Source organism: Leucoraja erinacea, chromosome 3 (assembly GCF_028641065.1).
Source record: "Leucoraja erinacea ecotype New England chromosome 3, Leri_hhj_1, whole genome shotgun sequence".
Classification (NCBI taxonomy): Eukaryota; Metazoa; Chordata; class Chondrichthyes; order Rajiformes; family Rajidae; genus Leucoraja; species Leucoraja erinaceus.
In genome coordinates, this window is record NC_073379.1 from 71,291,920 (window position 1) to 71,318,591 (window position 26,672).

At 41.6% G+C, this 26,672-nt stretch overlaps 1 long non-coding RNA gene across 2 annotated transcripts; it reads left to right on the forward strand.

Moving 5' to 3' along the window:
• Positions 1–25,373, forward strand: LOC129695707 (uncharacterized). Of its 2 annotated transcripts, XR_008723215.1 has the most exons (4): positions 1–224; positions 11,929–12,016; positions 14,711–14,858; positions 22,407–25,373. It is a non-coding gene; the product is annotated as an uncharacterized LOC129695707 (long non-coding RNA). The 2 variants fall into 2 exon arrangements; XR_008723214.1 differs by lacking the exon at positions 1–224 and having other exon boundaries at positions 11,612–12,016.
• The last annotated feature ends 1,299 nt before the right edge of the window (positions 25,374–26,672 follow it).

Consider the following 26,672-nt stretch of genomic DNA (forward strand, 5'->3'; position numbering starts at 1 on the left):
CTGCATAACACTAACTGAGGTGTGAGAATGCTGCAGCAGTGGATCACCCGGAGGTGGGAATGGCACAGTGGTGCTGCTGGTACAGCTGCTGCCTCACAACGTCAGAGACCCCGGTTCGATCCTGACCTCGGGTGCTGTCTGTGTGGAGTTTACACGTTATCCCCGTGACCGCGTGGGTTTTCTCCGAGAGCTTTGGTTTCCTCCCGCACTCCAAAGACGTACAGGTATGCAGGTTAATTGTCCCTTGTGTGTGTGTGTGTGTGTAGGGTAGTGTTAACTTGCGGGGATCGCTGGTTGGTACAGACTCGGTGGGCCGAAGGGCCAGTTTCCTTGTTGTATCTCTAAACTAAGCACACAAATTTCCTGGGACAGGGTTCAGGTTTGGTCAGACAGTAGAGTCGAGTGGATAGGCTTGGGGTTTACTAGACACTACACTACTCCTACACTACAATCATTGCAAGTTTGTACTTATTTATGATAATGCTTATGTACCATATGATTTTACTGAATTGTATGTAAAACAACGAATCTCATGTACCTAGGTACATGTGACAACCATGTGCCATTGAGCTTGCTGGATCCATTGAAAGCATCTTCCCCTCTTGGAACAAACAGTAATTTAATAATAAATTCAGCGCTGTTTTCATCACTGGGTTTTTCTGAGGGCTGAGGAAACTCAAATGATTGTTAAAATGAAGGCATCAGCTCAAAAATGTTCAGAATGCTTAATCCACCCCTGGCAGCAAATTAGTCTCTTGCCACTGGTTCTTTATATGTGAGACAAGAAATCGGCTTGTTGATGACGCAGTCAACCTGGGCCTGTACTTCATCCTCCAGCACCTAGACCGCCAGGGGACCTATGCGAGGATTTTGTTTGTTGATTTTAGCTCTGCATTCACCACCATTGTGCCAGAGCTACTACACTCCAAACTTTCCGAGTTGACTGTGCCTGATTCCCCTCTGTCGGTGGATCACCAGCTTCCTGACAGACAGGAAGCAGCATGTGAGGTTGGGAAAGCGCATCTCGGACCCGCAAACCCTCAGCATAGGAAAACTGCAAGGCTGCATACTCTCCCCTCTCCTCTACTCTCTCTACACCTCCACTGACTCCTCTGTCAAGCTTCTCAAGTTTGTGGATGACACAACCCTGATTGGACTGATCCAGGATGGGGAGGAATCTGCCTGCTGACAGGAAGTGTCACTGCTGGCGTCCTGGTGCCGTAGCAACAACCTGGAGCTCAATGCTCTTAAGACAGTGGAATTGATTGTAGACTTTAGGAGAGCTCCCCCTCCCTTCACCCCACTCACCATCAATAACACCACAGTCACATCTGTAGAGTATTTTAAGTTCCTGGGAACCATCATCTCCAAGGACCTTAAGTTGGGGGGCTACCATTGACTCCACAGTCAAAAAGGCACACAGTGGATGTACTTCCTGCAGCAGCTGAGGAAGCACAATCTGCCACATGCAATAATGCTCCAATTCTCTACGGCCATCGTAGAGTCTGTCCTCACCTTCTCCATCATGGTCTGGTTTGGCTCAGGCACCAAGTACAACATCCGGAGGCTGCAGTGAATCATCTGATCAGCTGAGAAGGTTATTGGTTGCAACCTTCCCTCCATTGACAAACTGTACACTGCAATGGCCAGGAAGCAAGTGGATGAGATCATCTCTGACCCCTCTCACCCTGGCCCCAAACTCTTTGAATCACTTCCCTCGGGAAGGCGACTCTGGACTGTCAAAGCTGCCACAGCCAGACATAAAAACAGCTTTTTCCCCCACGAGTAGTAGCTCCACTCAACCAAAAATCTGTAGCCTCCTTTTTGCTCTAGTATTTTATTTAATTCACATGTTTAATCAATGTTTTATTATTAATGTTTAATGTTTTATGGATCATTCTTAACTGTCACTGTATGTCATGTTGTAACTTGCGAGCAGAGCACCAAGGCAAATTCCTTGTATGTGAATACTTGGCCAATAAACTTATTCATCCATTCATTGTTCAGTTGCTGAAGCCAGAAGAGGCTACTAGTGCTCTGCTCAAGACTGCAGGAAATTGCAGAGACTTGTGGGCACAGACCAATCCATCACACAAATCAGTCTCGGCCCCCCTCCCCAAATTGACTACACCAACATTTCACTTGGGAAAGCTGGCAATGTAATCAAGGACTACTTACACCCAGTCATTCCCTCTTCTCCCCTATTCTCAGGCAAAAGGTTCAAAAGCTGGAAAGCATGTACCCCAGATTCATAAGCAGTTTCTTCCCCTCTTGTTGTCAAACCAATGAATGGACCTCTCAAGCTAAGGGTGTGGTCCCGACCTCTTAACATGTATCAGTGTGGCCTGTTGTGTGTTTTTAATATTTGCACTTTCCCTGTAGCTATAAATACTATATTCTGCACTCTGGCTATTTTTCTCATTGCATTACCTGAGATACTCATGTATTACTAGATTGTTCGCATATTATATGATTTGACTGGATAGCGCACAAAGGTTTTCTCTGTTCGTTGGTACACGTGACAATAATAAACTAAACCCAATATTGCAGCAATATCCTTTGTAGCACCAGTCGCAAAGGTTACAAACTGCACCATAGTGGTCACAGGAGCATGGAAGTTCCCTGCCTCTGAGCCCTCCTAAATCACTCACAAAAACTAGAAATTATTGCTGTTTTTTCATTGCTTCTGGGACAAGCTGCTGAAATTCCCTGCCCAACCACTCCGAGGGTGCATCCCCTTCATGTGGAGTTCCACAGTTCAGAAGGCGGATTCCCACCAAGGGTAGCTGAGGATATGCGATCAATGCTGTCCTTAACCAAATGACTATGATATAGTTGGGATCACGGAGACATGGCTCCAGGGTGACCAAGGCTGGGAGCTGAACATCCAGGGATATTCAATATTCAGGAGGGATAGACAGAAGGGGAAAGGAGGTAGGGTAGCGTTGCTGGTTAGAGAACCGATTAACGCAATAGAAAGGAGGGACATTAGTTTGGAGGATGTGGAAATCGATATGGGTAGAGCTGCGAAACACTAAGGGGCAGAAAACTCTAGTGGGAGTTGTGTACAGGCCACCTAACAGTAGTAGTGGAGTTGGGGATGGTATCAAACAGGAAATTAGAGATGCGTGCAACAAAGGTAAAACAGATATGATGGGTGACTTCAATCGACATATAGATTGGGTGAATCAAATTGGCAAGGGTGCTGAAGAAGAGGATTTCTTGGAAAGTATGCAGAATAGTTTTCTAAACCAACATGTAGAGGAACCAACGAGGGAGCAGGCTATTCTAGATTGGTTATTGAGTAATGAGGAAGGGTTAGTTAGCAGTCTTGTTGTGCGTGGCCCCTTGGGCAAGAGTGACCATAATATGGTCGAGTTCTTCATTAGGACGGAGAGTGACATTGTTAATTCAGAAACAAGGGTCCTGAACTTAAAGAAAGGTAACTTTGAGGGTATGAGACGTGAATTGGCCAAGATAGACTGCCGATTGATTCTTAAAGGGTTGACGGTGGATATGCAATGGAAGGCATTTAAAGACTGCATGGATGAACTACAACAATTGTTGATCCCAGTTTGGCAAAAAAAAAATCAGGGAAGGTAGTGCATCCATGGATAACAAGAGAAATCAGGGATAGTCTCAAAACAAAAGATGAAGCGTACAAATTAGCCAGAAAAAGCAGCCTACCAGAGGACTGGGAGAAATTCAGAGACCAGCAGAGGAGAACAAAGGGCTTAATTAGGAAAGGGAAAATAGATTATGAAAGAAAACTGGCAGGGAACATAATAACTGACAAAAGCTTTTATAGATATGTGAAGAGAAAAAGATTAGTTAAAACAAATGTAGGTCCCTTGCAGTCAGAAACAGGTGAATTGATCATGGGGAACAAGGACATGGCAGACCAATTGAATAACTACTTTGGTTCTGTTTTCACTAAGGAAGACATAAATAATCTGCCAGATATAGCAGGGGACCGGGGATCAAATGAGATGGAGGAACTGAGTGAAATCCAGGTTAGCCGGGAAGTGGTGTTAGGTAAATTGAATGGATTAAAGGCTGATAAATCCCCAGGGCCAGATAGGCTGCATCCCAGAGTACTTAAGGAACTCTTTCAAAACTCTTTAGATTCTGGAGTAATTCCTGAGGATTGGAGGGTAGCTAATGTAACCCCACTTTTTTTAAAAGGGAGGGAGAGAGAAAACGGGGAATTACAGACCAGTTAGTCTAATGTGGGTAGTGGGGAAACTGCTAGAATCAGTTATTAAAGATGGGATAGCAGCACATTTGGAAAGTGGTGAAATCATTGGACAAAGTCAGCATGGATTTATGAAAGGTAAATCATGTCTGACGAATCTTATAGAATTTTTCGAGAATGTAACTAGTAGAGTGGATAAGGGAGAACCAGTGGATGTGTTATATCTGGACTTTCAGAAGACTTTCGACAAGGTTCCGCATAAGAGATTAGTATACAAACTTAAAGCACACGGTATTGGGGGTTCAGTATTGATGTGGATAGAGAACTGGCTGTCAGACAGGAAGCAAAGAGTAGGAGTAAACGGGTCCTTTTCACAATGGCAGGCAGTGACTAGTGGGGTACCGCAAGGCTCAGTGCTGGAACCCCAGCTATTTACGATATATATTAATGATTTGGACGAGGGAATTGAATGCAACATCTCCAAGTTTGTGGATGACACGAAGCTGGGGGGCAGTGTTAGCTGTGAGGAGGATACTAGGAGGCTGCAAGGTGACTTGGATAGGCTGGGTGAGTGGGCAAATGCATGGCAGATGCAGTATAATGTGGATAAATGTGAGGTTATCCACTTTGGTAGCAAAAACAGGAAAGTAGACTATTATCTGAATGGTGGCCGATTAGGAAAAGGGGAGATGCAACGAGACCTGGGTGACATGGTACACCAGTCATTAAAAGTAGGTATGCAGATGCAGCAGGCAGTGAAGAAGGCGAATGGTATGTTAGCATTCATAGCAAAAGGATTTAAGTATAGGAGCAGGGAGGTTCTACTGCAGTTGTACAGGGTCTTGGTGAGACCACACCTGGAGTATTGCGTACAGTTTTGGTCTCTTAATCTGAGGAAAGACATTCTTGCCATAGAGGGAGTGCAGAGAAGGTTTACCAGACTGATTCCTGGGATGTCAGGACTTTCATATGAAGAAAGACTGGATAGACTCGGCTTGTACTCGCTAGAATTTAGAAGATTGAGGGGGGATCTTATAGAAACTTACAAAATTCTTAAGGGGTTGGACAGGCTAGATGCAGGAAGATTGTTTCCGATGTTGGGGAAGTCCAGAACAAGGGGTCACAGTTTAAGGATGAGGGGGAAATCTTTTAGGACCGAGATGAGGAAAACATTTTTCACACAGAGAGTGGTGAATCTCTGGAATTCTCTGCCACAGAAGGTAGTTGAGGCCAGTTCGTTGGCTATATTTAAGAGGGAGTTAGATGTGGCCCTTGAGGCTAAAGGGATCAGGGGGTATGGAGAGAAGGCAGGTACAGGATACTGAGTTGGATGATCAGCCATGATCATATTGAATGGCGGTGCAGGCTCGAAGGGCCGAATGGCCTACTCCTGCACCTATTTTCTATGTTTCTATGTTTCTAACCATATCTGACAGATAATAAAAAACAAATCAGGCATACCTTGTATTCTGAATTGTAATAGATCATTCTCAATCCTGAAGAAGAAGCTCGATCTTTAAGTGTTTTGAATATTATTCTGTTACACACAAGGAAATTCAGTATCCATCGAGAAAACTAATAGCCAGAAAATCAGTCCATCACCCTTATATCATTCTGTTCAAGAAGGAACTGCAGATGCTGGAAAATCTAAGGTACTTTTTTCACGCAGAGAGTGGTGAATCTCTGGAACTCTCTGCCACAGAGGGTAGTTGAGGCCAGTTCATTGGCTATATTTAAGAGGGAGTTAGATGTGGCCCTTGTGGCTAAGGGGATCAGGGGGTATGGAGAGAAGGCAGGTACGGGATACTGAGTTGGATGATCAGCCATGATCATATTGAATGGCGGTGCAGGCTCGAAGGGCGAATGGCCTACTCCTGCACCTAATTTCTATGTTTCTATGTTTCTATGACAAAAGTGCTGGAGAAACTCAGCAGGTGCGGCAGCATCTATGGAGCGAAGGAAATAGGCAAAGTTTTGGCCCGATATCCTATATATCCTATAAACGTACCCTTATATCATTCGTTCATTTCTAACCATCCCTTTAGCAAAGTCTCGTTAATGCTGAACATAATCTGGTCACAGTAGCATCTCCAATACTTCACAAGGGTTAAAGGTGGCTGTGGGGTGGATTTCCTGGTCCGAGAACACTGATGCAATTATTAAGAAAGCACATCAGCGCTTCTACTTCCTGAGAAGATCACAGAGAGTCGGTTTGTCAAGGAGGACTCTCTCTAACTTCTACAGGTGCACAGTAGAGAGCATGCTGACCGGTGTCATCGTGGCTTAGTTCGGCAACTTGAGAGGAAAAGGCTACAAAAAGTAGTGTAAACTGCCCAGTCCATCAGCGGCTCCGACCTTCCTTCCATCGAGGGGATCTATTGCAGTCGCTGCCTCAAAAAGGCTGGCAGTATCATCAAAGACCCACACCATCCTGGCCATACACTCATCTCCCTGCTACCTTCAGGTAGAAGGTACAGGAGCCTGAAGACTGCAACAACCAGGTTCAGGAATAGCTACTTCCCCACAGCCGTCAGGCTATTAAACGTGGCTCGGACAAAAATCCGAACATTAATAGCCCATTATCTGTTATTTGCACTTTCTGGACACAATGATCTGTTTTGTAGTCAATGCCTATTATGTTCTGTTGTGCTGATGCAAAGCAAGAATTTTGTTGTCCTATCAGGGACACACGACAATAAACTCTCCTGACTTAACTCTTGACTTGATTTGAGATGTTTCTTACAAAATATATGTGAGTTGCATGTTAGCTGACAAATTCCAACACCAACAGCAGTGCAGCAGCAGCCAAGTAATAGGATAGCATTTAATCTGGAATCACATGCCAAGCTAAAGCTAAAAGTCATGGTGACTTTTTTAAAAATCGCATTATCTCCTTTTTCTTTCAACCGTCCTGTTTTTTTCACTGCTGCATACACATAACTTGAACAACACCCAAAATCTCATCTTAAATCAGCGGATACAAAATCATTTGAAGGTGCTTACTGAAAATAAGAGTGCTGTGGTCTGGTCTGAAGCTAGAGTGAACCTTTGGCAGTGTTTCTTCTGTGACGGAGCTTATCGGGTGGTTGAAGGTGACCTGTGTAAGAATCTTCCTAACAAAGGTGAAGAAGGAGTTTATCTAGCTGATCTCCTGAGATGCTGTCTCACCAGGCATGTTACTCCACCACATTATGCCTTTTTGTGTAAACTGTGGCGCCACCTGGTGGTCAAGTGACTAGGTTTGGCGGGAAAAAGTCGTTTTGTGGCTTAGGGGTGTGCCCTGTTTTTATATATTTACTAGACCAAGTTGGACCCAAGTTGCGCCCTGTGGCATCACACACACACACTAGCCACCCCCCCCGCACACGGGGGGGGGGGGGGGGGGGGGGGGGGGGAGGGGGGGAAGAGGGAGGGGGAGGGGGGGGGGGGGGGGAGAGAGAGAGGGGGTAGAGAGGAGGGGGAGACGAGGAGAGAGAGGATATGGAGGAGGAGGAGGAGGAAGGGGGAGCCGGGCTGGAGGAAGGCGGCCGGGCTGCGAGCGAGCGGGCGATGTCACTCGCAGCGCGTGAACACAACGTGCAGCCATCGTGATGTCATCAGCCAAAGCCAGTGCCTTCTTCGGGTTTCATTTTCTAAGTTATTTGAGATTTTTGAACATTTTGATTAATAACTGGAGAAATAATGCATGGCATTTTCAGATAGGATGGAGGGATGGGTGTGTATGCGTGCTTTGTCTGTGATATTTATTTATTTGCTTATCTTTATTATTTTACCGTGGATGTTTCGTTAGCTTTAGAAATGTTTGAATGCTGCACTGACTGGCTGACATTTTAAATTTCGTTGTACATGGCCCATGTTACAATGACAATAAAGAAACTATTCTATTCTATTCTATTCTACTATTCTATAAGGCAATTTTTGACTGCACGCGATAGATCTCTACAGGAATATGTAAATTGTTTGCCTTTAGAGCGTTTTTTTTTATTCCAAGCAGTTGTGATTATACATTCACCCCCCCCCCCCCCCCCCCGCCCTACACACACATGCACACACACACCAACACGCAGGCACAGCTAGAGAGGAAGGGGGTAGAGAGTGAGGGACACAGAGGCACAGAGAAGGTCACCAGAGAAGGTCACAGAGGCACAGGGAGGGACACAGAGGCACAGGGAGGGACACAGAGGCACAGTGAGGGACACAGAGATGGACAGAGGCAGGGGAGCTTGCTGCCTTTTGGAGCTGGGGTTTCTGGGTGTCTACTGCCTTTTGGAGCTGGGGTTTCCGATTTGCGGTGTCTTTTGAGCGGGCGGCCCTGCTGCGAGTGGGCGGCCCTGGGCGACGTGACTCGCAGAGCGTGAACACAACGTGCAGCCATCGTGATGTCATCAGGCAAAGCAAGTGCCTTCTTCGGGTTTCATTTTCTAAGTTATTTGAGATTTTTGAACATTTTGATTAATAACGAGAAATTTGCGGTGTATTTTTCAGATGAGGCCGGCCCTGAATCCAGTGGGATAAAACTTTACACACGAATCGCAGTAAACATTTTACATATTTTGCATTCGTGATGTACTATCGGACTGAAGCCAGTGCTGCATTTCGGGTTGTATTTTCTAAGTGTATTTGCGATTTTGAACATTTTGATTGAAATGAACGAGAAATCGTTGAACGTCTTTTTTTTCGAGCCATTGTGAATCTACAGGATACAACACACACACAACACACACACACACACACACGTTAGAACACACACACACACACACACACAGCAATTGTGATTACACACACACACACACACACACACACACACACACACACACACACATCCAAGATCAGAGTTTTGGGAGAATACATTGAGCAGCAAATAGACTCTAGGGTTTTCATTGTCCTGATGGAGGCCTTCGACTCCGCCAAAGGGGAAGTACTCTGGGTGAACCTGGCAAAGTTCGGCAATCCCAGGAAATACTTCCAGATTATTTGCTTCTCCTATGATGTAATTGTGGATCCCAATCTATCGAACAGTGACACTTTAACACCATATGACATTACCAATGGCATGAAACAGGGCTGTAAACTTGCCCTAGTCCTGTTCAACATGTTTTTCATGTGTACTGACCCATGCACTGTGTGGCCTTGATAAAGTAGTGTACTGGAGGAACAGACTGGACAGCTCGCCCTCTGATCGCAGGAGACTGATGGCAAGCACCAAGACATTTGAGCAACTGATCTTAAGAGGCGCTATTTGCTGATGACTCTGCTCTTATTCACGGTGATTTCAAAATCATACTCCGGTATGATTTTGAAATCATCGTGAATAAGTTTGCCAAAGTCTCATGACTCTTCGGTCTTCCAACCAGTGTCAACAAGACCGAGGTCCTGCACCAACCCACTCCAGGCTCTGCAGTCCATCGGTGCAGCACAAGCATAGATGGCACTGTAGATCACTACAAGTTCCTGGGAAGCGCCGTCTTTTCTGACGGCTCTCTCAACATGGAACTACTGGTTCCAATCAGCAAGGCCAGTCAGTCGCTTGGTTGCCTTTCCAGGATGCATTTCTCAAAGCCGGCTGTGGAAACTATCAAGGTAGCTCCGTCTTATGTGGAAACAAGGAACTGCAGATTCTGGTTTACACAAAAGGACACAAAGTGCGGGAGTAACTCAGGGGGTCAAGCAGCATCTCTGGAGATCAGCTAGATTAGCTCCTTATGCTTTGTTGGGAAGAATTCTTATAGTCTTGCTCCATTGTGAGGAATTTCAGAAATGTCACTGCCAACCAAGATCAAAGTATGCAAATCCGTCAGACTCACAAGCCTTTTGTGTGGCTGTAAGACTTGGACACTTTTCAGGAAACAGATCAAAAGCTCAAGTGTATCCGTGTGAGATCTCTGCAGGCACTCTTGGCCATCAATTGACAGGACAGAGGGGATTAGTTTAACATGCATCATGTTTGGCACAGTCATTCTGTGTCAAAGGGCCTGTATCTGTGCTCTACTGTTCGCTATTCTATCTTCTGGCAGCATGAAAATCATGGAAGTTCTGGACAGGGTTGGTCCAGTCAGCAAATGGGCATGATCCTGATGCACTGGACAGACATGCAATTCATATGGACAGCTCCCGTGTGCCAAACCAGGTTCTTTATGGAGTTTCTGCAAGGATCCAGTAAAGCGATACAAGGATTGTAACGAAGTGGCCTTAAACATAGTGGCATTCCTTCAAGAGAGCTGGAGTCTTATGCCTGGGCAGAGCAGGTGGTGTGCTTTGACCAATAGGGCCAACTTTGAAGACTGTTGGGATCAAGTCACCAGACCCAGAGAACACAGCAGGACCACAGCATCTACACCTGCTGCAGCATCTTTCCCCTGCCCCTACTGTGCCTGAGTGCGTGTTTCCAGGGAGAGTCCTACTCGGGTTCACCAACGAAGATGGCAAACCTGGCATTATCGAACGCAATGGTCAAATGGCACCATCAACTGAAAATAACTATTTGCTTTTGTGTAGAAAGTAATCCATGTTTTCATGCGTTTCGCATGGTGCATGTACACTTGTAGAAACAAGGAAATGCGAATGCTGGCTTACCAAGGCAGGACACAAAATGCTGGAGTAAATCAGTGGGTCAGACAGCATCCCTGGAGAACACGGATAGGTGATGTTTCAGGTTGAGACCCTTCTTTAGGTTTTGAAGGGTCCCGAAGAAGGGTCTTGACATGAAATGTCACCTATCCATGGTTACACAAAAAAGCTGGAGAAACTCAGCGGATGCAGCAGCATCTATGGAGCGAAGGAAATAGGCAACGTTTCGGGCCGAAACCCTTCTTCAGACTGATCGGGGGCGGGGACAAGAAAGGGAAAAGGAGGAGGAGCCCGAAGGCTGGGGGATGGGAGGAGACAGCAGGGGGGCTATCCATGTTCTCCAGGGATGCTGCCTGACCTGCCGAGTTACTCTAGCACTTTGTGCATGTGCAAGTGTGCAATATTCATGGAATTGATATTAGCTTTGTATCATTGGCAATGTTCAATACATTCATGATTTACACAAATCATTTTACATTTTATTTATTTTTCTTAAAAGGCAGTAAAGCTGAAAACTAGCTGAAGCCCAAACCTTCTCAGAGTATTGCATTCCCCTCGCATGATGCTGACAGAAACATAAGATTTAAGATGATAGCTACAAATCAACTAGAATATTTGAATCCATAACATCATTTGACATGCAGAGTTGCTGCTGCAGTCCTTTAATGAGTGACCCGGTGACATTTAACAGTTAAGTTCTGAAATATTACTTGAAGGTATCACGAGTCGAGAATCAAATTCATTTTCTCTGCCAGTTTCCATGTAATATAATACTCTACCATGAATTGTTATACAAGTTATTTCACACTTTCAGTTCCTGCTAGGTCAAAAGAAAACTTGAGCAATGCCCACGAAAGCTGCACTCAAGTGAATGATGTGCTTTTCAAAGAAATATCTGATCGAGCTCTGCCAAGTTATGTTTGGCGTGCAGGAGTTCAATGACATCTGCCAGCAAATATCCCAGTCCATGGGCGATGCTTCTGGAACCCACAGCCTATAATGTCATCATGCATACTATACTATAAATGCATGGAATGATGCAAGCCTTCTGATCCCAGATCTCTATTCAAAATAGACTTTGTCACCCGTTCACATATAAACAGAGCAGCGACACAACGTAAAGAAATGTTGCTCTTGTGTGTGTGCCTTTACCCACTCTAGTTCAGTCCTTTAACAGATAGACATCATCGCCCTTCAAGGAACAATCAGTTTGGCTCGAGGAACGACTTTCTCCTTCCCCACGCCCCAGGTTTGGTAAGTGAATTGTATTTTAAAATTCGAATTTTTTAATTAACTTTCTGCTGAGTTCCACTGTAAATCTTACTTGCGCTCTTCCAAAAAATTGTTGAGATTTAAATGTTGGGAAATATTTTCTGTGAATCACAATTGGTTCAAACACTTTGTAGTGTGAATGTTTATAATGGCAGGAGATCTTGGAACAAATCTGTTGTTAAGCGAGAGTGTCACATATGCATCTAACATATCCTCAGCTGGAAGCCTCTCCTGATTTAAGCCAATCTTTCATCAGAAGTAATCCATCAAAGTTCTAGGAAATCTGTACAGCAAATCGTGTGGTGATTGCAATTCAAAGTACAAGGTTTCGAATTTGTCTAATAATTCAGTAAAGTATTTACTCTAATTATATATCTAATTGTGGCTATTGTGAATCTGTGATACAACAGCTCGCGTTTTAAATAAATAATTTGTGCCATTAATCTTATAAAAGATAAAGATACAATGCACGGTTAGATTTATTCATGCACATTTTATATCACATAGTGCTAATTCACAGTAAAAATGTAATTCTCATGTTTTTATAGTATTTAGTTCATGACATAAAGATGACTTTAATTCACATTGTACGGGGAAATATGTATGTTGTGGATCTGTGAATGAACCGAATGTGTTTAAAGAAAATAAGAAATAGTAAACTCAATTTACATGGTGTATGTTTGAAGGATATTCCGTGTAAAAATCAGAAATTAGCTTATTGATATTAATAAATAAAATAAATTTTACATTTAAATCACGCAAGAGGAAATAGAATTGATTAAACATAGTTATTATTTGTGGAAATACTTTAGGGATCCACCATTCTAACAGAAAGTTTTCATAGCTGATTAAGGGACCCTTTTGAAATTTAAATGAATCAATTTTATTAACTGCTTTAGCAGAAATATTGTGGGATAGTAATAGATTATTTTAACATGATCTAAATTGCACAGATGCTATCTTGATGGTTCGTATAGTTAAGGGCAGTAGTCAGCTGAGAGTAATATATGTCAGTAAACTGGAGTAATGTCTAGTAAACTAGTAGTAATGTCTAGTTAATTGGAGTTGTCCTCTCTCTTTGTGAGTGACTAGCACAACAAAGTGCATTGAATAAAGAACACACTTGTTATAAATATTAACAGTACATATGTGCATGCTTACTATCAGATTAAATATTCAAAGTTAAAAAATTAAAAGTTGACTAATTCAAAGTTTAAAAAAAACTAAAATCCTGATGTTTTTTACAGAATTCAATTTAAGACATAAAATTGACTTTAATTCACCGATGATAAATCAATGTACTTGTACATGTGGTTTTCACAGATCTGTAAATGAACAGATTATAAATAAAGGAACATGCTAAAATATAATTCACATATTGTGCTTTTTGGGGTGGGGGCAGAGGAAAAAGTGTACCTCAATTGGTTTGCAGCTATGTGGGTTACGGATGTGAACATCAAGTGAGGTTGGAATTGGTTTGTGTTTGATACATATACTGGTCTACTGTTAATGCCGTGAATTACCTTTTGATTGCTGGTGGAATTTACCCCCACAAGGAAGCAACACCTTCCAGAGGATAGCGGAAGATGAAAAAGGGGAGCAGGGCAAAGGGAATAAAAAGGGAGAGGAATAGATCCAATTAAATCTTTTCATATTCATTTATCATCAAGAAGCCATATTGTTTTTTATGTTACTGCACCAATAGAAGCACAAACAGAAAATGTTAGTGTAAAGAGGTAAGATGGAGAAAGAGACTTCCCAAAGATCTAATTCATAAACGTTGAGAGTTCTTGAAGCCAACCAGAATATTTTCTACCTGCAGATGGCAACAGTGCAACTGGAGGTTTCAGAACACAGGGAGAGCTGATGGTGGACTAAGGGGAAATGAGGGATATAGGGGGCTGTGGGGTGTGAGAAGGGTGTGTGAATTCAGTGGGTGTTATGTGGATTGCATCATAAATGGATATAGTGAAACATGAGGTTCATTCTGCAAACATTGTTTTAGCTTTAAAATATACTGTCATAGGGCAAGCAAATTTTCCCCTTGCTCTTCCTGCCATTTAAGGCATTGATGTTGAATGGCCTAAGTGTTGGGTAACTTAACGATTAAAAAAAAAAAAAGTATAAAAAAAGGAACAAAAACTTTGGCCTCTTGGGTCTTCTTGATGATAAACGTTTGGGCGGCACTGTGGCACAGTGGTAGAGCTGCTGCCTTACAGTGCCTGACACCCAGATTCAATCCTAACCTCGGGTCCTATCTGTATGGAGATTGGACGTTATGCCTGTGACCGTGTGGGTTTTTTCTGGGTGCTGACGTTTCCTCCCACACTCTACATTTGTAGGTTAATCATCATCTGTAAATTGTCCCTAGTGTGTAGGATAGGACCAGTGTACATGTTATCGTGTTTGGCACGGACTTGGTGGCCGAAAGGTCTGTTTCCATGCTGTATCTGTAAACTAAACTAAAAGTAAAATAAGAAATTGTTATTATTATTTACTCCAGTGAAAGATGCTTTTTGGGGATTTGATTTTAAAATGCTTCCAAATTGTATTTTAGTCATGGTGAAAATGCAAATAGATACCAAAGGGACGATGCAAGGAGCTTACATTGCTGTCAAATTTGTTATAATGGACATCTGTGACATCATGAAAACTCACAATCTACATCTTTTGTAGGAATGGCTGATTTGTCTTACATATCTCAGCGAGAGAGAGCAGCTGGCTCGAAATACGATCTAAGAATTATTTGGGAGAAGAAAATCGAGAAGCAGACGGAGTGGCTGGAGCAGGAGAGGCTGAGGCTGAGCAAGAGTGCCCTTAGTAGGTGTGTGGTGTGTTACTTTGCAAATAAATTGTAATAGATGGGTTAATGTCTGGAATATCTGCTATCTCCCTTCACTGATTACATTATTTTTTCCCCTGGCTGAGACATAATAACAGTTACTTTATTGCCTACCTGATGAAAATAATCAATGACATTCAATGTGGTGGAGTCACGGTGAATTGCAATGGGTAATGCATTCATGTCCATGGGGATGCTTTTCTGCAGTGGATCGTCTGTTGATTCAATATAACATTTTATTATAACTTTAGTTAAGTACATACTGTATGTATTTATGGAACCAATTCTATCAGTTTTAAACATTGAGATTGATCGTGTTAAAGGGATGAGGAAGATTAGGAAGCTGACAACGTGGGGTGGGGGAGGGGGTAGAAAATTAGCCATTGTCAGAGGTTCAGCAGTTGCAGTGGGATAGGGAGGAATGATAAATGAATGAAATGGGTTAATATTCCCTTAAGAAACACAACCTAACTTGCTAACCATTTCTTTAGGATGTCTGTACCACCAAACTTCCAGCACAGCACAGCACAACACACCCCTAATTACACCTCCCTCTCATCCCAACGAATGCCCCACTTTCCTACATGTATATCATGCAGATTTAATTTAATGGGGGAGGACAAGGATGGTAAAGTTATACATCTTGTCAATTCAAGAATACCCATGGCAGGTTGAGTTTATTATCATATGCACAAGTACAATGGAAATGCTGCTTGCAACAGCATCTCAGGCACATACACTCATATAACACACAAAACATAAATTATATATGTTATACATGGCAATGAAATAAAAAAAAGCCTGAAAAAGCAAGACATTAGTGCAAAAATATATAGACACCAAGTCCATGGTAGGGCAAGAGGTAGTCCGTAGTGTTCCGTTGCCGAGATATGATTAACGATGTGCAGATTGGTTCGTGAATCTGATGGCAGTAGGGAAGCAACTGTTCCTGAACCTGATGGTGTGGGACTTCATGTTTCTGTATCTCCTGCCCAAGAGTAGCGGTGAGAAGCGGGCATGGTATATATGGTGGGGATTCTTGATGATAGGTGCTGCCTTCATGAGTTAGCGCCTCAGGAAGAAACTGGCAGAATGTGCCAAATCTGATTCTATGTGATATTTATCAACGTTAGCTCGTAATCCCACACAGTGTATCAGTCAAAGGGTTGATGAGGTTCTCACTGACTTGAAATGTCTTCGATATTCTTAACCACTCATTGTTCTCCTTAAGGTATTTACACTTTAGTGGGGATTTGTTGAGACTATTATTTAATTTTGTTCCAAATCCAATCTCTGTCATTACAATCAATTTTTAAGTATGAACTTTCTGTGGTTTTGCTGCAACAGTAGTGCAAAGCTGAATTTCCATAGTCCACAGGAAGAATGATGATACCCAAAACGCTTGATAATTGCATTGGTTTTGCACTAGGTTTGAGATGTGTACTGTTTCCATCATAAAAGTGCTGTGAAACCATTAGTAGGTCAATCCTTTATGTGTATGGATTCTTGACCAACTGTATGTGGATCTTTGGACCCAGTCAATGCTTTCAGGTGATGTCATGCAATTGGATACTAAGCCACTGCTAAAGCCCCATTCGGAAAATAATTCCTAACATAATCCATGGTCAGATTGACATGGCTCCAAATGGGAAGGGGCTTTTCCTTATTTTCCATTTGTGCAGCGAAAGGTCGCCTCTTCATAGAAACATAGAAACATAGAAACATAGAAATTAGGTGCAGGAGTAGGCCATTCGGCCCTTCGAGCCTGCACCGCCATTCAATATGATCATGGCTGATCATCCAACTCAGTAGCCCGTACCTGCCTTCTCTCCATACCCTCTGATCCCCTTAGCCACGGGCCACATCTAACCCCCTGTTAAATATAGCCAATGAACTGGCCTCAACTACCCTCTGTGGCAGAGAGTTCCAGAGATTCACCACTCTCTGTGTGAAAAAAGTTTTTCTCATCTCGGTTTTAAAGGATTTCCCCCTTATCCTTAAGCTGTGACCCCCTTGTCCTGGACTTCCCCAACATCGGGAACAATTTTCCTGCATCTAGCCTGTCCAAGCCCTTAAGAATTTTGTAAGTTTCTATAAGATCTCCTCTCAATCTCCTAAATTCTAGAGAGTATAAACCAAGTCTATCCAGTCTTTCTTCATAAGACAGTCCTGACATCCCAGGAATCAGTCTGGTGAACCATCTCTGCACTCCCTCTATGGCAATAATGTCCTTCCTCAGATTTGGAAACCAAAACTGTACGCAATACTTCAGGTGTGGTCTCACCAAGACCCTGTACAACTGCAGTAGAACCTCCCTGCTCCTATACTCAAATCCTTTTACTATGAAAGCTAACATACCATTCGCTTTCTTCACTGCCTGCTGCACCTGCATGCCTACTTTCAATGACTGGTGTACCATGACACTCAGGTCTCGCTGCATCTCCCCTTTTCCTAATCGGCCACCATTTAGATAATAGTCTGCTTTCCTGTTTTTGCCACCAAAATGGATAACCTCACATTTATCCACATTATACTGCATCTGCCAAACATTTGCCCACTCACCCAGTCTATCCAAGTCACCTTGCAGTCTCCTAGCATCCTCTTCACAGCTAACACTGCCCCCCAGCTTAGTGTCATCCGCAAACTTGGAGATATTGCCTTCAATTCCCTCATCCAGATCATTAATATATATTGTAAATAGCTGGGGTCCCAGCATTGGGCCTTGCGGTACCCCACAAGTCACTGCCTGCCATTGTGAAAAGGACCCGTTTACTCCTACTATTTCTTCCTCCTACCTGTTCTCAGAAAGCTCAAAGTAGACTTTTTTTCCATGAAAATTAAGACCTGAATCTTTCATGCTGAGCTTCTGTACTTGCACATGGTACAGAAGAGTTTGTCCATTGAGTGATTTGTGTTCGAAGAGTATTGACTACACTCTGATTTTCTCAACAAGAATTGAAGTGAACTGCATACACGGCTAATAACCAAAGGTCTGCCATAATGCGGAGTGGCCCGTTTATTGCTGACCAACCATATTACCCAAGTGAGATTTGTTCTGAGACGATCTGATGTGTGAAAAGAGAGAAACCACATTTGCTGGGTCAACTGAAATATTCATAAGAAAATAAGTAAGAAGAGCAGCAGTAGGTTGTACAGACCCACAAGCCTGTTCTGTCTTTAAATAAGATCTCATCTTGGCCTCAGTTGCACTTTCCTACCTGTTATCAACAATACTTGGGTCACGACCTACAGATGCTGGTTCACAAAATAGACACAACTGCTGGAGTAACTCAACGGGTCGGTAGTATCTCTGGAGGACACGAATGGGTGATTTTTCCGTTTGGGACACTTCAGACAATCAACAGTCTTTTACTCCCTTTAAATCATCCTTGCATACATTCAGCAATTCAGCTTTTACAGCACTCTTGGCTAAAAAATCCAAAGCTTCATAAGCCTCTGAGAGAAAAACAATTCCTCCTTATTTCCATATTAAATGGCTTCTTATTCCAATTCTATGTCTCCTTGTTCGGTATTCCTCTATGCGTGAAAATACCCTCTTAAGCCGTGACTATGTTCTTCTAATGAGTACTTCAAGTGGCAGAAAAGTAACCTCTGGAAATGACTTTTCACTAATTTCAAGTCCACCACGTGAAACGCAGGTAGTGATCAGCGGGTATTTAAATTCCCATTGCTGCTGCCCTGCCGATGCAAGATGTGGGATAAAGCACTTGTCCAAGTTACCAAACTTCAAGCTGTCACCTCTTGGCATTCGCCTTTAACTCTGTTGAAATTTCTCTCGTTCCTTGCCAAAAAGAATTTTAAGCATTTTAATATGAATCTTCTTCAGACCCGCTGCCCTGCTATTAGTTAGGTAGTGGCATGTAGAGATCACTTCCCCCAATCTGTGAGCTCGGACGCTGGAATTATAATGTTCTTTCTGACGTGTGACACAAGTTGGTTCTGAAGTATTATGCTTGCCATATGTCTTTTCTAGTTAAATTATTTTAGTTTAGAGATACAGCATGGAAACAGGTCCCATGTGTCCTTTGCCTGAATCCACGAAGACCAGTCATCACCTGTACACTCGTTCTATCCTACAAACCAGGGTCCATTTACGGAAGCCAATTACCCTACAAACCTGCACGTTTTTGAAATGAGGGAGCACCCGGAGAAACCCCATGCGGTCACGGGGAGAACATACAAACTCCGTACAGACAGCACCCGTAGTCAGGATCGAACCCGGGTCTCTGGCACAATAAGGCAGCAACTTTATCGCTGCACCACTGTGCCGCCTTGATGGAGATGAGGGGCAAGAGTGAGCCTCTGTCTTCAGACTAAAAAGAAGGAAAATACCCTTTTGCAAGGATTTCCATTAGTATGAATAGTGGGTGTAGTATGAATCGTCGACCAACTCTTATTAGGTGTGGCGGCAGCAGCAGATTTCCTGGAAGTGGAACTGGAAAAAGTATGCATAACATACGTGAATTTATCGTTTTTAGATCAAATGAAGTTTGTGTTCATGTGGCATCTTATCATCTCTTCAAGTATTGCAAGAATTATGACTATATAAAGAAGCACAGTAAAAAGCCAGAAAGAACACACAATGATTAGCCAGTGAATCTGCCTATGGTGAGGCTGTGGAACAAATGTTTACCAGGAACTCTTTGAAATCATATCGACAGGTTTCTCAAGCTCATTCAATATAGGGATATTTGAATATATGAATATCCAAGATCTGAAGAAAGGTCTCAACCTGAAACGTCGCCCATTCCTTCTCTCCTGAGATGCTGCCTGTCCCACTTACTCCAGCTTTTTGTGTCTATCTGCGATTTAAACAAGCATCTGCAGTTCCTTCCTACACATAGGACAGCACATCTTTAGTACAACACCACAATATCAGCTTGAAATGTTTGCAATGATGAATCAAATCATTCCTGAGATCTGAAAGCATAGCTGGAACAGTGGGGTTGTTTTGGAGTCATAAATAGTGGGAGTTGAAAACATAAAATGTGACCAGTCAGGATCTGTTAAAGACAAATCGTACTATTGACACATAAGCTGCATTTTGTTTCCATGCAAACATTCTGGCAATGTTTCGAAACAAGAGGAAGTGAAGGTTAATCTATGCGGTGAAACCTACATTACGTGGACCAGCATGTCTAATTGGGACAACTACAGATTTTAATTGACTCACCCCTTGGCTGCAGTGAATAGAGTACTAATGAGAAGAGTTCTCTTTGAAAAAGTATTTCTCAAACTCCATCTTCCACCACGCTATTTATTCTACACGTTTCCCTATTATGCCCCACTTTCCACTCCCCAATCCCATTCCATCTATATCCTTCCATCTGGCCTTATGTTTCACCTCTCCTCCTCTTTTGATCCTTTTGTCTCCTTTGTCACTTGCTCCACCCATCTGCCATTCACCCACCTCTATCCTGAATCCACCTCTCACACGCCATCGTAACCCTGAAGAAGGGTCCTGACTTGAATTGTCTATTCACTTCCCAGATACTGCCCGACCTACTGAGTTCCTCCAGTACTTTGTTTTTTTGCTCAAGATTCCAGCATTTGCAGTTTCTTGCAGTCTCAGATAAATGATCTTAGACTGTGCAGTGGTAAAGGTACTGCAGGTAATTTTGGAACTTGGGTTGGAATGAGGAACTATCCTTGATCGGACTTTGCTGGCTTAACCTTGCATTAAATGTTATTCCCTTATGTATCTATACATTGTAAATGGCTCAATTATAATCATGTATTGTCTTTCCACTTACTGGATAGCACGCAACAAAAGCTTTTAAAAACGTAGAAAATAGGTGCAGGAGGAGGCCATTCAGCCCTTCGAGCCAGCACCGCCATTCATTGTGATCATGGCTGATCGTCCCCTATCAATAACCCGTGACTGCCTTCTCCCCATAAATTACTCCTGGGTTGATGCAGCGAGACCTGGGTGTCACTAGCCCCTAGAGGCTCTATAAAGAAACTGTTAGCTTTCTTAAATCAGTATCCAGTGACTTGGTACCCACTCTGTGGCAGGGAATTCCATACAATTCTCCAATCTCTCATAGAGGGAGTGAAAATGTTTTTTTCTCACCTCAGTCTTAAATGACCTCCCCTTTATTCTAAGACTGTGGCCCCTGGTTCTGGATGCCCCACATTGGGAACATTTTTCCTGCATCTAGCTTGTCCAGTCCTTTTATAATTTTATATGTTTCTATATGATTCCCCTCATCCTTCTATACTCCAGTGATTAAAAGCCTAGTCTTTTCAATCTTTCCTCATATGAAAGTCCCGCCATCCCAGGGATCAATCTAGTGAACTTAAGCTGCACTGCCTCAATCACAAGGATATCCTTCCTCAAATTAGGAGACCAAAACTGTACACAATACTCCAGATGTGGTCTCATCAGAGCCCTATACAAGTGCAGAAGAACCTCTTTACTCCTATACTGAAATCCTCTTGTTATGAAGGCCAACATTCCATTAGCTTTCTTCACTGCCTGCTGTACCTGTAAGCCAACTTTCAGTGACCGGTGTACAAGGACACCCAGGTCTCGCTGCACCGCCTTGTTTTTGCCGCCAAAGTGGATAACCTCAAATTTATCTATATCATACTGCATCTGCCACGCATCTGCCCACTCACTTAACCTGTCCAGGTCACCCTGAAACCTCCTAAAATCCTTTTCACTGCACTGCAATAAACTAAACTGAAATAATTCAGTGAGTTATTGACAGGGTCAATGAAGGAAAATATTTGTAAGTCTAACTTTAGTGACATAAGGTGTTAGTGGTTTCCTTTCAGTACATGATAAATATGAATATAGCAGATAATTTTATTACCAAACAAATGCAAGATAGTTTAACAATTGGCAATAATATACAATGGGCAATAGTGGACTAGCCATTTATGTTACACTTCTCCTAATTTTTATTTCTATTTAACAGAAATGAAATTAGGAAGTATATATATTTAATATTCAGCAGCCCCCCCCCCCATATCAAAAATCTTCTAACCTACCATTCTACCTCCAGGTCCCTCAGGTTGGCCGACTTGGGGTTACTGACTATCCCGCGGTCTAGGTTTAAGCTCAGGGGTGACCGCGCTTTTGCGGTTGCAGCACCTAGACTGTGGAATAGCATCCCGCTCCTCATCAGAACTGCTCCCACCATCGATTCCTTTAAATCGAGGCTCAAAACCTATTTCTACTCCCTCTGGTTTTTGAGCCCCTCTGAGGCTCAAAACAGTTTATGTATTGTATTGTTAGGTCAGTCTACCGTTCTATGTATCAAATTAGTACCCGCACTGATGTAAAGCACTTTGGTCAACGTGAGTTGTTTTTAAATGTGCTATACAAATAAATGTATTATTATTATTATTATTGTTTCATATTGCCAAAATACAAAACTCCCTGAACACCGAAGTTTAGTACTGCCGAGAGCAGAATTAAGAGATTTTCCCAAATAATTGAAAGCAATTGACATATTTTTATGTACAAAGCAATCAACAAAGTTCATTGTGTTTTACCTGCAGACTCATCCAGGAATGGAACCACAGAGTTGAAAGCAAAAAAAGGCTGATGCAAACCATTTTAGAAGATGACAGAAAGAAAAAGAAATCTGTGGTATCAATTGAAGCACCTGTTCAGCAAATACCATCCAGTGCTTAATTGGTGAAGATACAATCAAGTCAATCTAGGACAGGCAGCCATCGTGATATTTATCGATTGCAGTGCAAATGTGTAGTTTTAGAAGATTGTGGCATTCTGAATTAACTCTAATACATTACCTAATTCTTTACAATAATATTCTTATTAAATCTGCTCAGTTTCCAATAATTTTCTGATTTCATGTGAAAAGTTATTGCTTGATTTATTGCACTCTTATTTATAGAACACTTTAGATTTAATTTTTGTAAATGTTAGTTACAGAAGTTATGAAAGTTTGGGGTTTTATACGTAAGAAAATGTTTACAGGTAGCAGAAGTGGTCCTTAATGAGGTAATGGGTAAAAGCTATGCAGTTACAGTGCAATGATTTTGATATGAGTGGCCTTATATTGTAATTTAACTAATGGATGTATTTACTGGGATGGTATTTGGTATATCCGGCTCTTCTAAGTGATCACTTGATTCAGAAGAAGTGGTTGTGAGAGCTCAAAGAATTGAATGTAGAACGTTGAATGAACAATACTTTATTGTCACGTGACAAATCACAGTAATATTCTTTGTTTTACATACCCAAACTATGCAAAGAGTCGCTGCATAAAGGGTACCGTTGATATAGAAACTAGTTGGAAGTATCAGCCAAAAGGTGTGGAAACAGGATTTTTGAGATGGGATTATGAAAACAAGTGAACGATTTTCAGTATATTATCAAGTATAAAGAATTACATGGAGAATGAAAGAAAGCAAAGAAATTATTAAACATGTAGTTTCTTGCTTACTGCAGCTCCATCAAATTGAAGTTTCCCAAATTGCTGCATGAGATACAACAGTCAGTGACCATGTTAATGGTGAATATGTCAATGATGACTGAGCTCAACCTTGAAGCAGTAAACATGTTCAATGTAGCCTGGCTGTCTAAACTCGCAAATTTCAAGCATAGACTGTTCATTGCTGCCACAGGATTGTGAGAACATTAACAAGGCATTAGCAACTATGAGTAATACTTTATTCGAGGTAACTGAAATTTCTGATGAGGCAAAAATGCCATTCTGTGTTGCTTCACTGATGAGATAGATCCCCATTGATTGCAGTATGGCAGAATGTGTCCTGCCTTGGATTAACTCACTATAAATTATGCAGAAATCTTTTAATTTCACACATTGTGATTCCAGAATTGCCATTTCCTGCCTTGCTCTCCAAAAGTTGGTATCACAGTGTGGGTCCGCCAGTGCTGACAGCCATTTGTCAAATGTGAGCTTAGTTGGTGAGTGTTGCCAAGTTATTAGAACATGGAAAAAAGCCAGACTTAACCCTGTCCTTGTCCATCTGTCCCACATATGCACATTGCAACCAGGGTATTGGGATAGGAACAAGAAAGGGATTTCTGAGTTGTTTCATTTTTAAACCTGTGATCTATGGGCCGTTTGTAGAATCTCACAGAAAATGGGATGTGTGTGATTTTGAAAGTGATTGTTGGAGAATTTAATACAACTTTATTTTGATCTTAATAAAAGGTGTAGATGCATTGATAAAAGTCAACTTGAATTTAAAACTTATTTCACTATTTTCAGTCGACGGTGATGAAACAAAACACTTCAACGGGGAATGGGCATTACATTTCAAAACAACAAAATGAATGGTAGATTCTGGTATTTGACAAAAAGTCAGCCATTGCCAATCAGCTTCCCACAGTATCCATCTAATTGAAACAACATCTTTTCTTCTGTTCCCTTTACTAATCCTATTTTGTTATTCTTCCATCTGCTATTACAAAAAAAAAGACATTTCAAACTGCCTACAGCTTGTTTTAGACACATGGATTAACCTTTTCAGAGGCACTTAAAACTGCACATGGTAATAATAAGCACTCAGAACCAAAGCTCAAAACAGTTTTGTTGGAAATTTGCTATTTAATTAAACCAAATGAATTTACAAGGGCCCTATCATCACTCACAATAATATTTTCCTCAGTTCTACACCATAATACATTGTTCCTTCAATGATTGCTGTGGCTATTTTATTGTAATCATTGTATGAGAGTTGACAGGTTGATCTCTGCAGACTCTTATAGAGTCATCAAAAGTGGCTCATTCCCTGACAGCCTGGATTGGATTATTGCACATCTATAAACACAAAGATGGACTGAACATCCTGATTTTGCGCTGTAATTTTGATTATTTCATTCATGTCCCTTCTACTAAGCACTTCTCCATTTCAGCTAAAATAAGAAACAGGACCATTTAGTAAAGAGGACTGTTGTTGTGCTTCAGGTCAGATCGTTCCGTGTTCAACGAGCTGAGTTTCACAGGAGGAGGATGGCATTATAACTTGTATTCATGTTTTTGGTATTAGTATGCATGGCCCATGTGCATGGACATTAGATGAAATCGCCATTTAGGTTGGTAGTATTGCAGCCATCTTGGAATTTGCAAATTATTTTTTTCTTAATATTATACAAGGTACAAGAATTATAGGTCAGCATGAGCAGCTAAAAAATAAACAAAGGAAAAAAAGGAATTGAACTCAGAATCTGGGAATCAGATACAAGGTGCTGCTAACCCATCACTCTCCTAAGCATAGTTGGCCTGGTTTTAGCCAGAATGCCCAAGCTCAAACTAAGCAAATTTAATTTAAAGCACAATGTCAAACATAATCATTCTAACACCAATGACATTTTTCCTGGCAAAGCAAATGTTATCCCTATTGTATTTATGACGTAGAGTAAAATAGATATTTAAATTATCATGTTGGTTAATTTAAAAACTCCATTTAAAATGTCACAGAGCAAATTAAAAATGACGCCCCTGAGTGAGATTTTACTCCGGCGTTGCTGTGTGATATAAAGTAATTATTATTGTAATATCTAATGATGCCGCTAATCTAATGAACTATTTATGGTGCTTTTTTAATAAATCAAGATAAAGACAATACCACATCAACATGTTATTGGCAGTGACTTGTTTATCATTCTGACTTAAGGGAAAAGGAGGTGCTTTTCTCCTCAGGCATACTGTATATCATGTTTAAGTCTTGAGAGTTATTTCTAATCCTTAAAACTTGCAAGTTGTGTCTTGGTTTTTCTAGGGTGCAAGGCGCAGGGTCTGATAAGGACCATATTCTTCCTCACCTCTTTTAAACTATCTTACAAAATATTAGGATGTAAGTGAAGCCAAGATTTAAATTCTTTGAAAAGCCTTCCAATTCTAAAAAAAATAATGCCTGCTTTGGCCTTTTAGCGCGCTGATAATGTAATGAATGAATTACTAAATATACAAATAATTTACCATCATTTAGATTCATATGTTGTGTCCTGGTGAGCTGCTAATATTAATTTAGCTCTTTTCAAATGCAGCTACATAAAATTAATTGAATACGTCTAGTACAGAGGCAAGCTGTGAAAATGTATTGTTTGGCTAATAATGATTTTTAATACGTTTTAGATTATGTTGCATGATTTGATAATCAAATCAAATGGAAATGCAGTTGAACTCTTACACTAAATGGCAATCAAGGAGATGATGGTTAAATTCATATAGGTAAACTTGAGATTAATGCCAAGTCGACTTCTTCATCGTGAAGTGGTCAAAGCAAGGAAAGACATCTTGGATAGTGTAGAGCAAGCTCATTTTCCAGGTACATTAAGAAAAAAAAAATATTGGATAGTAGAACAATTTCTCGCAATAAACTTCCTTTACAATGTTGGTCTCTATTATAATCATTGATGTATTATAGTTGCATTTGCCAATAGCCTGGGAGAGATTGCTCTAATTGACAATCCTCTGGATTAAATGAAAGAGTCATTACCCTTGAACAACAGGCAAGAATTTCTGGATTGCACCCAGTTTTAATGATAGATTTAACTGCATATGTAGCTCCAGTATTTTAAAATCTTGGCTGCATATTAAAACCATTGGTTAAACTACATGCTCAGACTGACTTCTATTGTACACCTGTCTTTTTTCATCTGCCTACTCCAGAAGGCATTGACATGTCTAATTTCAGAAGGGTTTCGGCCCTAAACGTTGCCTATCTCCTTCGCTCCATAGATGCTGCTGCACCCACTGAGTTTCTCCAGCATTTTCGTGTACCTTGTATTTTATTAATGCATTCGCATAAAGGGAAAAATAAAATAAA